This window comes from Anomaloglossus baeobatrachus, chromosome 1, assembly GCF_048569485.1.
Source record: "Anomaloglossus baeobatrachus isolate aAnoBae1 chromosome 1, aAnoBae1.hap1, whole genome shotgun sequence".
In the NCBI taxonomy this organism is placed as follows: Eukaryota; Metazoa; Chordata; class Amphibia; order Anura; family Aromobatidae; genus Anomaloglossus; species Anomaloglossus baeobatrachus.
In genome coordinates this window covers 472505810-472522494 of record NC_134353.1, presented here as the reverse complement: position 1 = coordinate 472522494, position 16685 = coordinate 472505810, and positions in this window count along the sequence as shown.

Here is a 16685-nt window from a genome sequence, read left to right as displayed (position 1 = left end):
ACCCCTTATCAGAAAGTACTCTTTAACCCACATTAGTAGGAGACAATGAAAATATGACATCAAAACTGTACTCGGTGCTTGGCCCTAGTTTTGTAATGTCAGTGGCATTTTCTGCTCTATATCAAGGCCATTATGTTACTATAGTGAATCTGTCAACAAGTTTTTGCTATGTAATATGAGAGAAGCATGATTTAGGGGCAGAGAGCCTGATTTCAGGGATGTGTCACTTACTGGACTGCTTTGTCTAGTTTTGAGAAAATCCATGTTTCTCTGTTGTAGGTGTAGCTGTCATCAAAGTGTTGAGCCCTGTGTTACCCGGCTCAGACCCCTGCTTGGCAGCTTCCTGTGTACTGTACCTGGGTCTGCAAGCATCAGTGGTGAGGGTGTGATTACACAGACTGGCAGGCACATAAGACCTAGTTAGGCAGTGAATCTCTTTCTGATAAAACACTGGCTGTATTGAAACAACAGCACACAGCCTAATGCCTCCTTCAAACGTCCGTGTATCCGGTATGTGTGACAGTTTTTATACGTACCAGAATCACGGACATACGCAGACACATTACAATTAATGGGTCTGCGCACGCACATCAGTGATATTTCACTGACGGTGTTTCCGTGCGGCGTGCACGTGTCTGTTTTTCTGCAATGCGACAAGTCCGTTTTTTTTCTGGCATCACTGATGTCCCACTGACCACACTAATGTGTGATCTGTGAAACACGTACCACAAATAAACGTATCTTTGCAATAAAAAGCTTTTTATACTCCCCTCCTCCAGCGATGCTGTGTTTGGCCACTGCTGCCTCTGCTTCCTAGCTAGCTAATTACTCTCATAAATATGCACTGACCCAGAAGCAGCAGCGGACGGACATAACAGAGCCAGAGATTCAGCTCCACGGAGAGCAGGAGCGGAGACAGCTAAGGCTAGGTTCACACTTCCGTTGTTTTAAATCCGTCAGGTCCGTCAGCAACGGATCAGTCGTTTTTTAGTTGTCAACTGATGCAACGGATGTGTTTTTCACAGGATTCCTTTCACAGGAATCCTGTGGAAAAAATTGATCCGTTACGTCCATTGCATCCGCTGTGCGTCCGTTTTTTGACGGATCAGTCATGATCCATTTGTTTTTGGGACAGCCCAGTGGGTGTGCCAAATATGCTGGGCATGCTCAGTAGGGCATGACGGAATCCAGCGCTGGATTCCGTTGTAAGACGGATTACGACGGAATCCAGCACCATAGACATACATTACAAGCGTGACGGACTGTGGTGGATTTCTGCGCGGTGCGTCAATTTTGACGGCCAGAAAAACGTTACATTCTGTCGCTCCCCCCCCGGCGGTCAGCCCAAAAACGACTGACCGCGACGCAGCGGATGCAACGCAAGTCATCAGTCGCAATCCGTTACTAATAGAAGTCTATGGGGAAAAACTGGATTCCTGCAAAATATTTTGCAGGATACCGTAATTCCTCAAGGCGACGGATTTTGACTGATGCAAAACAACGGAAGTGTGAATCTAGCCTTTGGCTAAGTTCACACTTCCGTTGTTTTGCATCAGTCACAATCCGTCGCCTAGAGGAATTACGGTATCCTGCAAAATATTTTGCAGGAATCCTGTTTTTCCCCATAGACTTCTATTAGTGACGGATTGCGTCTGATGATGCTGCGTTGCATCCGCTGCGTCGCGGTCAGTCGTTTTTTAACTGACCGCCGGGCGGGAGCAACGCAGCCTGTAACGTTTTTTGAGCAGCGCGATCCGTAGGATTTTGCTGCGCATGCTCTCTCTGGCTCCCTGCACCCGTAACCAGGATACACATCGGGTAACCAAGCAATGCGCTTTGGTTAGTTACCCGATATTTACAGTGGTTACGGGTGCAGGGAGCCCACGCTAAGCGGTGTACGCTGGTATCCAAGATAAATATCGGGTAACCAAGCAAAAAGTGCTTTGCTTTTAGTTACCCGATATTTACCTTGGATACAGTGTGCAAGGAGGCCGACACTTCCCAACTCGGCTCCGCCCCCTCCCGCACTCCGCATGTATACATTCACACACACACTCACACTCACACACACTCACTCACTTGTCCCCAGCCCTGCAGTTCCCGCGGCACTGACGTCCTCAGCTCCACGGCCCCGCTCGGCTCCGCCCCCTCGCGCTCCGCCCCCTCCCGCACTCCGCATGTACACACGCATGTAGACACACACACACACACTCACTCACCTGTCCCCAGCCCTGCAGACCGCGGCACTGACCTCAGCTCCGCCCCCCGAACTCCACCCCCTGAACTCCGCCCCCCGCACACAACGGAGTCCGACAATGAAATTCTTTTCTTTGTCATCCGTTGTCATCAGTTGTACAACGCATCAGTCACATGCGTCAAGCAACGCATGTGACTGATGCAAAACAACGGAAATGTGAACTTAGCCTAAAGGCTACTTTACACACTGCGATATCGGTCCCAATATCGCTAGTGTGGGTACCCGCCCCCATCTGTTGCGCGACACGGGCAAATCGCTGCCCATGCCGCACAACATCGCCCAGAGCCGTCACACATACTTACCTGTCCGGCGACGTCGCTGTGACCGGCGAACCGCCTCCTTTCTAAGGGGGCGGTCCGTGCGGCGTCACAGCGACGTCACTGAAGCGTCACTGAACCGCCGCCCAATAGTAGCGGAGGGGCGGAGATGAGCGGGATGTAACATCCCGCCCACCTCCTTCCTTCCTCATAGCGGCCGGGAGACAGGTAAGGAGAGCTTCCTCGTTCCTGCGGCGTCACACGCAGCGATGTGTGCTGCCGCAGGAACGAGGAACAACTTCGTTACTGCTGCAGTAACGATTTTTAAGAATGGACCCCCATGTAGCCGATTAGCGATTTTGCACGTTTTTGCAACGATGCAAAATCGCTTATCGGTGTCACACGCAATGGCATCGCTAATGCGGCCGGATGTGCATCACGAATTCCGTGACCCCAACGACTCCGCATTAGCGATGTCGCAGCGTGTAAAGCCCCCTTTAGGCTACTTTCACACATCAGTTTTTTGGCATCAGGCACAATTCGGCTTGTGCCTGATGCAATGGATTCGTCGCAGATTGTGTAAAAACTGATGCGATGAATCCAGCAAAAAACGGATCCGTTTTTTTTTTTTTTATTTTTCTCATGCCAAAAGAGAGAGAGAAAGAGATTCAATCTTTACTGCACACCCCGGTACAACCGCTCCCATCATCACTGCACACACCCAGTCACTACCGCTCCCATTATCACCGCACACCGCGGCACTTCCGCCCCCATCATCACCGCACACACCCAGTCACTACCGCTCCCATCATCACCGCACACACCGGCACTACCGCCCCGTCATCACCGCACACACCCATGCACTACTGCCCCCACCATCATCACCGCACACACAGGCACTACTGCACCCATCATCACCGCACACACCGGCACTACCGCACCCATCATCACTGCACACACCCAGGCACTACCGCCCCCATCATCACTGCACACACCCAGGCACTACCGCTCCCATCATCACCGCACACACCCAGGCACTACCGCACCCATCATCACCGCACACACCCCGGCACAACTCACCACATCATCACAGCACACACCGCCACTACCGCCCCCATCATCACTGCACACACCGGCACTACCACCCCCATCATGACCGCACACACCGGCACTACCGCCCCCATCATCACCGCACACACCCAGGCACTACCGCCACCATCATCACCGCACACACCCAGTCATTACCGCCCCCATCATCACCACACACACCAAGGCACTACCGCTCCCATGATCACGGCTCGAACCGACAACAACTACTAACACCATCATCACTGCACACACTCAGGCACTACCGCCCCCATCATCACCGCACACACTGGCACTACTGCACCCATCATCACAGCACACACCGCCACTACCGCCCCCATCATCACTGCACACATCGGCACAACCGCCCTCATCATCCCCGCACACACCCAGGCACTACCGCACCCATCATCCCCACCCACACCCAGGCACTACCGCCCCCATCATCACCACACACACCGGCACTAACGCGCCCATCATCCCCCACACACCCATCATCCCCGCACCCATCATCCCCGCACACACCCAGGCACTACCGCACCCATCATCCCTGCACACACCCAGGCACTACCTCCCCCATCATTACAGTACACATCGGTACTACCGCCCCCATCATCATTGTACACACTGGCACTACCGCCCCCATCATCACTGCACACCGGCACTACCGCTCCCATCATCATCGCACACACCCAGACACTACCGCACCCATCATCACAGCACACACCCCGGCACAACTCACCACATCATCACAGCACACACCGCCACTACCGCCCCCATCATCACTGCACACACCGGCACTACCACCCCCATCATGACCGCACACACCGGCACTACCGCCCCCATCATCACCGCACACACCCAGTCACTACCGCCCCCATCATCACCGCACACACCCAGGCACTACCGCCACCATCATCACCGCATACACCCAGTCACTACCGCCCCCATCATCACCGCACACACCCAGGCACTACCGCACCCATCATCCCTGCACACACCCAGGCACTACCTCCCCCATCATTACCGTGCACATCGGTACTACCGCCCCATCATCACTGCACACACTGGCACTACCGCCCCCATCATCATTGCACACACTGGGACTACCGCACCCATCATCACCACTCACACTGGCACTCCTGCCCCTATCACCACACACACACAGGCACTACCGCACCCATCATCACCGCACACACACTAGCACTACCTGAGTGATAGCGCGACTCACTTCAGTTGCTGCGTGGAGCTCACAGGAGCGGCGGTGTTCTACTGCCGCTCCTGTCAGATTTCAATGTAGCAGAGCTGAAAGTGTCGTGGGACCTCCTGTGGATTACGTCGGACTTGGAGGGGTATTTGGGGTTAATAAAGTGGTAAATGAGGGTGTTTTTTGTCTTTTATTTCAGGTTTGTGTATATTTACTTTCAAAATAGATTAATCATGGGGGGGTGTTTAATAGACGCCTGCCATGATTAACCGAGGACTTAGTGGCAGCTATCGGCTGCCATTAACTCCTTATTACCCCGATTGCCACCGCACCAGGGTAAGTCGGGATGAGCAGGGTAGAGTCCCGAGACTGTCGCATCTATTGGCTGCTGGCTGATATTTTTAGCTCCCCATCCTGAGAATAGCAGCCATGTGGCTTTACCTTGGCTATATCAAAATTGGGGGACCGCACGTCGGGTTTTTTTTAATTATTTATTTATTTTACTGCACTATATAGACCCACCTACCGGCGGCTGTGATTGGTTGCAGTGAGACAGCTGTCACTTAGCGTGGGGACGTGTCTGACTGCAACCAATCACAGGCGTCGGTGGGCGGGGGATGCAGGGAATACGAGATTGAATAATGAGCGGCCGGCATTTTCAAAAGCAGGAGAAGCCGCCAGAGCAGTGTGACAGCTGTGCAGCGCCGCGCCCGTGATCGGTGAGTATAAAGGAGGGAGGGAGAGACCGACCGACAGAGAGAGAGAGACAGACCGACAGAGAGAGAGACAGACCGACAGAGAGAGACCGACGGACCGACCGACTCATCGACAGAGAGAGACAGAGACTATTTACACAACGTCTGTGCATGCCCAGAAACAAAAAATGGAAACCGGCGCCAGTTTCCGGCATATGACGGATGACGACGAATCCGGCACCTATTAGCTTCCATTATAAAAAAAGCCGTACGTCTCAATCCGTTTTTTCGCCAGAGACAAAAAAACGTTCTCTTCAACGTTTCATCCAGCCGCCGGACAAGCAAAGGCCAACCGGCACAATCTGGCGCTACTAGAAGTCTATGGGAGAAAAAACGCATCCGGTGGCAATAGACGCCGGCTCCGTTTTATCCGGTTTTTGCCGGATTGTGCCTGATGCCAAAAAAACTGATGTGAAAGTACCCTAAGTTGGGAATACCTGATCTGCATGTCCTATCATGGATCGCACATGGAGAACACACGTGTGCCATGAATGACAGCACACAGAGGGACATGCATTTTTAACACGTCTGTGTTATTCACTGACATGTGAAACAGGCCTTACAGTGACACACTGCTATAATCAGGCTGTTTCTACCGCATGTCAGGGGGCGCCGTCAGGCCGCCTGATGCAATGGTCCGGGATTTTCCCAGGCGGCTGTGTTTTGTCGCCTTCCGTAGTAGGAGCCAGCTATTCTTTCTGCTCTGGCTCTAACTGACAGCCAGGACTCAGAGAAAGTGCTGCATGCAACTCCCTGAGATCAATTGTACTTGCATCTTTCAGACAAATGTTTATTTGTGATACCGGCTAAATGTCATCAGCTCTGTGGTTCCTGTATTGTCCACAGTCTGATGACTGATAAATTCCAGTATCTCCTTACCATTGTAAAGGCCCCATCACACACAACAAGATCGCTAACGAGATCGTTGCTGAGTCACAGTTTCTGTGACGCAGCAACGATCTTGCCAGCGATCTCGTTATGTGTGACCCCAGCAGCGATCAGGCCCCTGCTGTGAGATCGCTAGTCGTTGCAGAATGATGGGAACCATTTTCTTCAAAGGCAATGTCCTGCTGGGCAGGACGCATCACTGTGTTTGACGCTGTGTGACTGGGTTCCAATGACAGCCGAGATCGTTATACAGGTCGCCAGCGGCGGACTGGAGTACCTGGGGCCCACCAGGAAAAATCAATCTTGGGGCCCACCAGCACCATGCAGTTACCGTACTGTATATAGCAGGGGTGGGATTCAAATTTTTAACAGGTTCTCTGTAAACCCCGCCCATTTGAAAACCACACCCATTCTGGAACCACACCCATTTTCACGCAATTTCCTCAACCAAAAAATACAAGTAATTTAAAGTAAAATCTCCTTCCCCTCCTGAACCGTCACTGTCCTTTCCAGCATCAGTTGTTCCAGTCACTGTCTGTTACGGTTGCTGTGGCACTGGAGTCTATGTCCAGATTTCTTGCTACTGCACATGTGCGAGCACTGGAGACTATGTCCAGATTTCTTGCTACTGCACATGTGCAAGCGCTGGAGACTAAGTCCTATCTTGGAGCCATTGCACATGTGCGGGTGACATCATCGCTGACACGAGGTCACATGTCTCTGACACCTTCTATGCCGATTGGTCGCTGGTCATGTGCTTGTGACGCTTTTCTTGGTGAGAGGCCAGCGTGACGTCATTCCTGTCGTTCTGGCAGCGGATTGGCTCTGGTGTCCTCCATCTTGGATGAGGCACAGAGTCTATATAAGACCCTGACGCACGCCGCATGGCGCTCAGTCCTCTTGGTTCATGCATGAGAGTAGACGCTCTGTGCACGTTCCTCTAGGCGTCTCTCTGTCAATGCTAGGTGAGCGCTACCGGCATGGTAGTGTTCTTATACCTTACAGCTTCGGCTGCAGTCCGTATCCTTACCTCTTAGGGGAGCGGACATAGGCAGGTGCCTGAGGCACATGGTCTGGCTGGGCCTTGTGATTCTACTCGTAGGTGGACGTTGCCGCTAGGGTAACGTTCCTTATATTGCGTCTGGCAGTTGTTCGTATCCTCGCACACTAGGGGAGCGAACAGAGGTAGGAGCTTGGTGCGGCTTATGCTGCTGTCCGTCTCTTTTGCACCACTAGAAGAGCGGACCTAGGCAGGTACCATATCTAGTGGTTCGTGTCCTCGCACACTAGTGGAGCGAATGCAGGTAGGAGCTTTGTGCGGCTTACGCTGCTGTTCGTCTCCTGGCACCACTAGAGGAACGGACCTAGGTAGGTGCCATTTCACACTCACTGCCTTTGTTTCTGTGATTATTAACAGAGACCATTCCACACACCCTCCAAGTAAGGGAGGAATTGCCTTATTTACTAATTATATTCCTCTGTGAGTTTAACAAAGGTATTGCACTCTGCCATAGTCTGCAGCAGAGTCTTTGCACGGTGGACCCTGACTGTCTGATACTCCTTTAGGTTTTATTATCAGACAGCCCCCCGTAACATTAGGACTGAGCCAAGGGTCTGGCAGTTATGGCAGAATATCAGCAGTTACACCGTTACATACAAGTACTTGAGTCACGGCTCAAGAGTATAGAGGATAAACCTCAGACCATGGTGACATCTGCACATGATCCTCGACTTGCTCTGCCAAACAGATATTCTGGCGATGCCAGATCATGTCGTGGTTTCATTAGTCAGTGTCAGATACACCTAGAGGTCAACTCTTCTCGCTTCTCTACGGAGAGGTCCAGAGTAGGCTTTATCATCTCCTTACTTCAGGACAAAGCCTTAGAATGGGCGACTCCCCTACGGGAGCGCTCTGATGTGGTTACTCTGAGACATCAAGACTTTCTTGATGCTCTTAAGGCGGTATTCATGGGTCCGCAGGTTACCCATAATGCGGCCCTGAGACTGTTAGATCTATCTCAGGGTTCGTTATCCACTAGTTCTTATGCCATTGGTTTTAGAACTCTGGTGGCAGAACTAGATTGGCCAGAGAAGGTGTTGATTCTTATTTTCTGGAGAGGGTTGGCAGGCTATGTCAAGGATGCTCTTGCTACTCGTGAGGTCCCTGCTTCTCTGGAAGACTTGATCACAGTAGCAACGAGGATCGACGTACGCCATAGGGAACGTAGACTCGAGGTCTCTTCCTCACGCCCTAAGCATCGGGCTATTCCAGTTGTTGAGGGTCCACTACCATCTTCCTCAGCATCTGAAACATCTCCCACTCCTATGGAGTTAGGTCATACGTCCTCCAGACTACGCAAGTCTGGTCCTCCTATATGTTACGTATGTCGTCAGGCTGGGCACTATGCCAACAAGTGTCCTAGCCGTCAGGGAAACTCCCAGGCCTAGTAACCATTAGAGGGGGGTTACTAGAGACGTCTTCTGCACCCTCTAAGTGTAGTATCCCAGGTCAGCTCTCATTCTCTGAGAATACATGGCCTATTATGGCTTTTGTGGATTCCGGAGCTGACGGGACTTTTGTGTCCTCAGGATTTGTAAAGAGACACAATATTCCCTCTATCATGTTAGAGGCGCCTATTCCTGTCCGTGTTGTTAATGGAACTATGTTGTCTGACTCCATTACATTGAGGACAGTTCCCTTGCGCCTTTCCCTGCCTCAGGGTCACATAGAGGAGATTTCTTTTCTTGTTTTGCCTGAGGGTATAGACGACGTCCTTCTGGGTCTCCCATGGCTTCGGACTCATGCTCCTCACATTGACTGGGAGTCCGACAGCATTATTAGTTGGGGTTCGAAATGTCAGTCCCGATGCCTTCCCTTACCACCTAAGGTCGTTGCGGTTGCATCAACTGATCTTTCTCCCATACCTACACCCTATTTGGATTTCGCTGACGTGTTCTCCAAACAGGGTGCCGAGGTTCTTCCACCCCATAGGCTGTATGACTGTGCCATAGACCTTATCCCAGGTTCGGTTCCACCTAAGGGCAGGGTTTACCCCCTGTCGATACCGGAGTCGGAGGCCATGTCGACCTATATAAGAGAGAGTTTAGAGAAGGGGTTCATTAGTAAGTCTGTCTCTCCCGCGGGAGCTGGGTTTTTCTTTGTTCGGAAGAAAGAGGGTGATTTGCGTCCCTGCATAGATTACAGGGGTCTCAACGCAATCACAATAAAGAACAAATACCCGTTACCTTTAATTTCGGAGCTCTTTGACAGACTGAGGGGAGCTCAAGTTTTTACGAAGTTGGATCTGCGGGGTGCGTATAACTTGGTACGAATTCGAGAGGGTGACGAATGGAAGACCGCTTTTAACACCCGAGACGGTCACTATGAATACCTCGTCATGCCTTTTGGTTTATGTAATGCACCCGCAGTATTTCAGGACTTCGTAAACGATGTGTTCAGGGATTTACTGTTATCCTCTGTAGTGGTGTATCTGGACGACATCCTGATTTTTTCTCCTGATCTGGAGACTCATCGTCAGAATGTCGTTCGTGTCCTTTCCCGTTTAAGGGAGCACTCATTGTTTGCTAAACTCGAAAAATGTGTATTCGAGCAGTCATCCTTGCCTTTTTTGGGCTACATTATCTCACAAGAGGGTCTGGCTATGGATCCTGCGAAGCTCTCTGCTGTCCTGGAATGGTCCGAACCTCATTCCTTGAAGGCGGTGCAACACTTCTTAGGATTCATAAATTATTACAGGCAGTTCATACCCCATTTTTCTACTTTGGTGGCCCCTTTGGTGGCCTTGACTAAGAAAGGTGCTAATCCGAAAGTCTGGTCTACTGAGACATCTCAGGCTTTTGAGGCAGTAAAAAGACACTTTTCAACTGCTCCCGTTCTTCAAAGACCCGATGAGAATAAACCCTTCCTCTTGGAGGTTGATGCCTCTTCAGTGGGTGCTGGTGCGGTCTTGTTTCAAAAGAACGGTGCAGGTAGAAAAAGGCCGTGTTTCTTCTTTGTTAAAACCTTTTCACCGGCAGAGAGAAACTATACCATTGGGGATAGGGAACTGCTCGCCCTGAGATTAGCCTTGGAGGAGTGGCGTCACTTGCTGGAAGGAGCAAAACATCCTTTCCAGGTCTATACAGACCATAAGAATCTGACGTACTTACAAACCGCTCAGCGTCTGAAAACTCGCCAAGCCCGCTGGTCCTTGTTTTTCTCCCGCTTTCACTTCTCCATCAACTATCTGTCTGGGAGTAAGAATAACAAGGCAGACGCCCTGTCTCGCTCTATGGTTTCTACCCAGGAAGAGATTGACGAACCTCGTCTTATCCTTCCCTCCAGGGTTTTTCATACGCTCTCCCCTGTGACGTTAGACCAAATCCCACCGGGCAAGACCTTTGTTCCGCCTTATCGACAGAATAATATACTGTCGTGGGCCCACACCTCAAAGGTGGGTGGGCATTTTGGTATTAGGCGGACACGAGAGTTACTGGAGAGGTGGTATTGGTGGCCACACTTAGCCAGCCACGTCAAGAGATATGTCGGTTCCTGCTACTCGTGTGCTCGCAACCGTCCATTACGGCAGAGACCGGCTGGGCTCTTGCATCCTTTACCAGCGCCAGATAGACCATGGGAGGTGGTAGGCATGGACTTTGTGGGTGATCTTCCGTGTTCACAGGGACATAGATTTGTGTGGGTCATTACGGACCATTTCTCCCGGATGGTTCATCTCGTACCGTTATCGAGAATCCCATCTTCCAGGGTACTAGCCAAACTATTCCTCAAGCATGTCTTTAGGCTTCACGGGATGCCAGATCGTATCATTTGTGATAGAGGCCCGCAATTTGCTTCCCGTTTCTGGCGAGATCTTTGTAGCCTTCTGCAAATGGAGTTGAATCTCTCTTCGGCATACCATCCGGAGACCAATGGTTTGGTTGAGCGTACCAATCAATCCATGATTATATACCTTCGACACTTTGTTGCTGAGAACCACGATAACTGGTCCTCCCTCCTACCCTGGGCAGAATTTGCCCTCAACAATTCGCTGGCTGAGGCCACTGGGCAGACACCGTTCATACTCAATAATGGGCAACACCCTAGGGTACCGGTACCGTTTCCCGCTGCTGCACCTCCTCCTCTTGTGGCCGACTGGGCAACTAATGCCAGAGAGGTTTGGGATCGGACTCAAGAGTCGATCCAAGCAGCTAAGGACCGTATGAAGACGGTGTCCGATCAGTTTCGTCGCCCGGCTCCTGTCTTTTCTCCGGGGGACTTTGTGTGGCTCTCTGCAAAACACGTGAGACTTAGAGTGAGCTCTGTCAAATTTGCTCCTCGCTTCCTGGGTCCTTATGAGGTTCTTCGACAGGTAAATCCTGTAGTCTACCAATTGAAGTTACCCGTCCATCTTAGGATCCATGACAAATTCCATGTCTCACTGCTAAAGCAGGCTATTTTACCTCACGCTCGTGAAATGCACTCTCCTGCCTCTGATTCCTCTCGCTCTAGCTATGAGGTACGAGCCATAGTTGGTTCTAAGATGGTTAGAGGGCGTAGGTTCTTCTTGATAGATTGGGAGGGCTACGGTCCGGAACATCGCTCTTGGGAGCCTGAGGAGGCTGTCCATGCTCCTCACTTAGTTGCCGATTACCTGCGTCGCCGGGAGGGGGGCCCTTGAGGGGGAGGTACTGTTACGGTTGCTGTGGCACTGGAGTCTATGTCCAGATTTCTTGCTACTGCACATGTGCGAGCACTGGAGACTATGTCCAGATTTCTTGCTACTGCACATGTGCGAGCACTGGAGACTATGTCCAGATTTCTTGCTACTGCACATGTGCAAGCGCTGGAGACTAAGTCCTATCTTGGAGCCATTGCACATGTGCGGGTGACATCATCGCTGACACGAGGTCACATGTCTCTGACACCTTCTATGCCGATTGGCTGCTGGTCATGTGCTTGTGACACATGGTCACATGTCTCTGACACCTTCTATGCCGATTGGTCGCTGGTCATGTGCTTGTGACGCTTTGCTCGGTGATAGGCCAGTGTGACGTCATTCCTGTCGTTCTGGCAGCGGATTGGCTCTGGTGTCCTCCATCTTGGATGAGGCACAGAGTCTATATAAGATCCTGACGCACGCCGCATGGCGCTCAGTCCTCTTGGTTCATGCATGAGAGTAGACGCTCTGTGCACGTTCCTCTAGGCGTCTCTCTGTCTATGCTAGGTGAGCGCTACCGGCAGGGTAGCGTTCTTATACCTTACAGCTTCGGCTACAGTCCGTATCCTTACCTCTTAGGGGAGCGGACATAGGCAGGTGCCTGAGGCACATGGTCTGGCTGGGCCTTGTGATTCTACTCATAGGTGGACGTTGCCGCTAGGGTAACGTTCCTTATATTGCATCTGGCAGTTGTTCGTATCCTCGCACACTAGGGGAGCGAACAGAGGTAGGAGCTTTGTGCGGCTTATGCTGCTGTTCGTCTCTTTTGCACCACTAGAAGAGCGGACCTAGGCAGGTTCGTGGTTCGTGTCCTCGCACACTAGTGGAGCGAACGCAGGTAGGAGCTTTGTGCGGCTTACGCTGCTGTTCGTCTCTTTTGCACCACTAGAAGAGCGGACCTAGGCAGGTACCATATCTAGTGGTTCGTGTCCTCACACACTAGTGGAGCGAACGCAGGTAGGAGCTTTGTGCGGCTTACGCTGCTGTTCGTCTCTTTTGCACCACTAGAAGAGCGGACCTAGGCAGGTGCCATATCTAGTGGTTCGTGTCCTCGCACACTAGTGGAGCGAACGCAGGTAGGAGCTTTGTGCGGCTTACGCTGCTGTCCGTCTCCTGGCACCACTAGAGGAACGGACCTAGGTAGGTGCCATTTCATACTCACTGCCTTTGTTTCTGTGATTATTAACAGAGACCATTCCACACACCCTCCAAGTAAGGGAGGAATTGCCTTATTTACTAATTATATTCCTCTGTGAGTTTAACAGAGGTATTGCACTCTGCCATAGTCTGCAGCAGAGTCTTTGCACGGTGGACCCTGACTGTCTGATACTCCTTTAGGTTTTATTATCAGACAGCCCCCCGTAACACTGTCAGTCTTATTGTATTAAATTATTTTTATACAGTTTTTAAAAATTATTACTAAAGGAGCCCTGCTAAAATTGGAATGGACGACCTTCCCGATACAGATCCCATTCCATTATGGCCTCTTTCCCCTGCAGATCCCATCCCATTATGGCCTCTTTCCCCTACAGATCCCATCCCATTATGGCCTCTTTCCCCAGCAGATCCCATCCCATCTGCTCCTTTTCCCATATAGCTCCCATCTTATGTGGCCCCTCTCCCCATATAGCTGCCATCTTAATGCGGCTCCTCTCCCCATATAGCCACATATAGCTGCCAACTTAATGCGGCTCCTCTCCCCATATAGCCACATATAGCTGCCATCTTATGTGGCCCCTCTCCCCATATAGCCACATATAGCTGCCATCTTAATGTGGCCCCTCTCCCTATATAGCCACATATAGCTGCCATCTTATGTGGCCTCTCCCCATAGTCACATATAGCTGCCATCTTAATGTGGCCCCTCTCCCCATATAGGTACATATAGCTGCCATCTTATGTGGCCCCTCTCCCTGCATCTTCGGCTCACTGAGCGCTTACTTGCTCCAAGCACCGGTGGCCTCTCCTCTATCTTCCGTCCTCCGCGGCTCTCTGCACACTAAGGGTATGTGCGCACTAGGTGTTTTTTTTCACACCGCGTTTTTTGTGCGTTTTTGGCCGCAAAAAAGGCACAAAGACGCACCCGCGGTAAAAACGCGATGCGTTTTTACCGCGTTTTTGCTCACTGCTTTTTTATGCGTTTTTTTATCAGTGAACAATGCCATTAAAGATTGTTGAAAAAAAGGTCTGATGTCATTTCCTTCTTCAATATGTTCTTCATTCTCCACTAGTGTATGCAGGAGAGCAGACAGCAGCTGCAGAACAACAAGGCTCAGCATGCTCCATCCAGGACTGTATGCGGGAGTTTTCTGCCCTCCAATAAAATGACGTGGGCTTCGCCATATTTTTGTATGCTAGCCAGGTACAGCAGGCAGCTATGGGCTGCCCCCAAACCCCAGCTGCCTATGTGTACCCGGCTGGGAACCAAAAATATAGAGAAGCCATTTTTTTTTTTATTTCATGAATTTCATTAAATAATTTAAAAAAAAAATGACGTGGGCTTCGCCCAATATTTGAGTCCAGCCAGGTACAACTAGGCGGCTGGGGATTGGAATCCGCAGTGCAGGGTGCCCAAGATTTCTGGGCACCCCCTCTGCGAATTGCAGTCCGCAACCACCCCAGAAAATGGCGCTTTCATAGAACCGCCATCTTCTGGCGCTGTATCCAACTCTTCCAGCTGCCCTGATGTAGGGTGGCTCGCTGGGTAATAATGGGGCTAGGGCTAGCTGTATATTATCAAGTGGCCCTAAGCCCGAAATTCATGGTGTCACATCAATATTAGACATGGCCACCATGAATTTTTAGTAAAGATAAAAAAAAACACAACAAAAAGAAAAATATTTTTATTAGAAATAAAACACAACACAATTAGTGACTCCATCTTTATTGAAATAAAGAACCCCCTCCTCCGCAGTAATCCTGGGTCAAGGGTCCCGCGCCGTCCAATCCGGATCCAATATCCTCTGATCGGTTTGCTGGAAGGCAAAGTGATCAGATGATGTGTCAGGATCAAGGATGTGAATTCCATCACACAGCAGCTGATTGTATTAAAGCCGTTTATACAATCAGCTGATGCATCAGTGCAAAAAAAAAAACAAAACAAACTACACACTTCAGTGCAGAATCCTGTCAGACCGATCAATGCAGGACCCGGCGGTAATCAGCTGATAAAGTCTCCTGACGGCATCAGCTGATAGTTTAGCCGGCCGGGTAGTAAAAAGCCGGCGTCACCACTGTCACTGTCAGCTGATTCCGTCAGGTGACCGCATCAGGTGATCAGCGCCAGGTCCTGCAGCTATCGGAGGTGTCCCGGCCGTCTGCACACACCCGGAGCAGGGGTGGCGGTACCGGGAGAAGAGCTGGGAGCGGACATGGCACCGGGAGGCTGCAGACAGGTGAGTATGACACTTTTTTCTCTACTGTTAACTTTTGACTTCGCAGCTGCTTCCATCTCCTGCCCGTACATGGCGCCGCACGGGAGCGGACATGGCGCCGGACGGGAGATGGAAGTAGCGGTGCCAGTACTGGGAGGATTCACGCTTCTGTGTTTACCAACAGAAGGAATCCTCTTCCTGTACACGTCACTGTACTACTCACCCCTTGCATTTACAGCCGCGTTTTTAGTCATAGAAACGCACTAAAACGCACCAAAACGCAGCTATATTTGCAATATGTGTTTTTCATTGCGTTTTTGAACATCTCATTGAACTCAATGGGTGGAAAACGCAGTGAAAACGCAAAAAAGCGCTGTGAGCGGACAGCACTTCTGAGAACCCATAGACATTGCTGGGGAAGCAATGTCACATAGTTTTCTGCAAAAAAACGCGGTAAAAAAACGCTGCTAAAACGCAGCAAAAACGTCTAGTGAGCACAGGGCCTGACGCTGACAGACGGCAGGAGGAGGAGCTACCTCCCCACACTGCCGTGACCTCTGCAGCGTCAGCACGTTGCTGCACGCCGGGTCAAGGTCCACTGAACTCGGAAGTGCGGCGCATACGGAGGTACAGGGATTCATTTGTGTCAGTGTCTTAAAGAGACACTAACACAAATGAATACAGGGAACCGGATCGCTGGAGCTGTTTCTTGCTGGTTCTGGGAACTGGCTGCTATTTTAACAACCGGTTCTCCAGAACCAGACAGAACCGGCTGAATCCCACCGCTGACTGTGCAGACATTTGAATGGAATAACGGTTAATGTTACTGATCTGATTGCCCACAGTCTCCACATGCCCAACCGCCCCTCCCCCCCGGGCCCCTGCTTGCCCCCCTGGGCCCCCGTACACCACCCCTGGGCCCCCGCACCCCCCCCCCGGGGCCCCTGCTTGCTTCTCGGGGCCCTCGCACCCCCCGGGGCCCTGCTTGCCCCCCTGGGCCCCCGCACCCCCCCGGGCCCCTGCTTGCCCCCCTGGGCCCCCGTACACCCCCCTGGGCCCCCGCACCCCCCCCCGGGGCCCCTGCTCGTCGCTTCTCGGGCCCCCGCACCCCCCCAGGGACCTCGCCTTCTATACTCACGTGCTG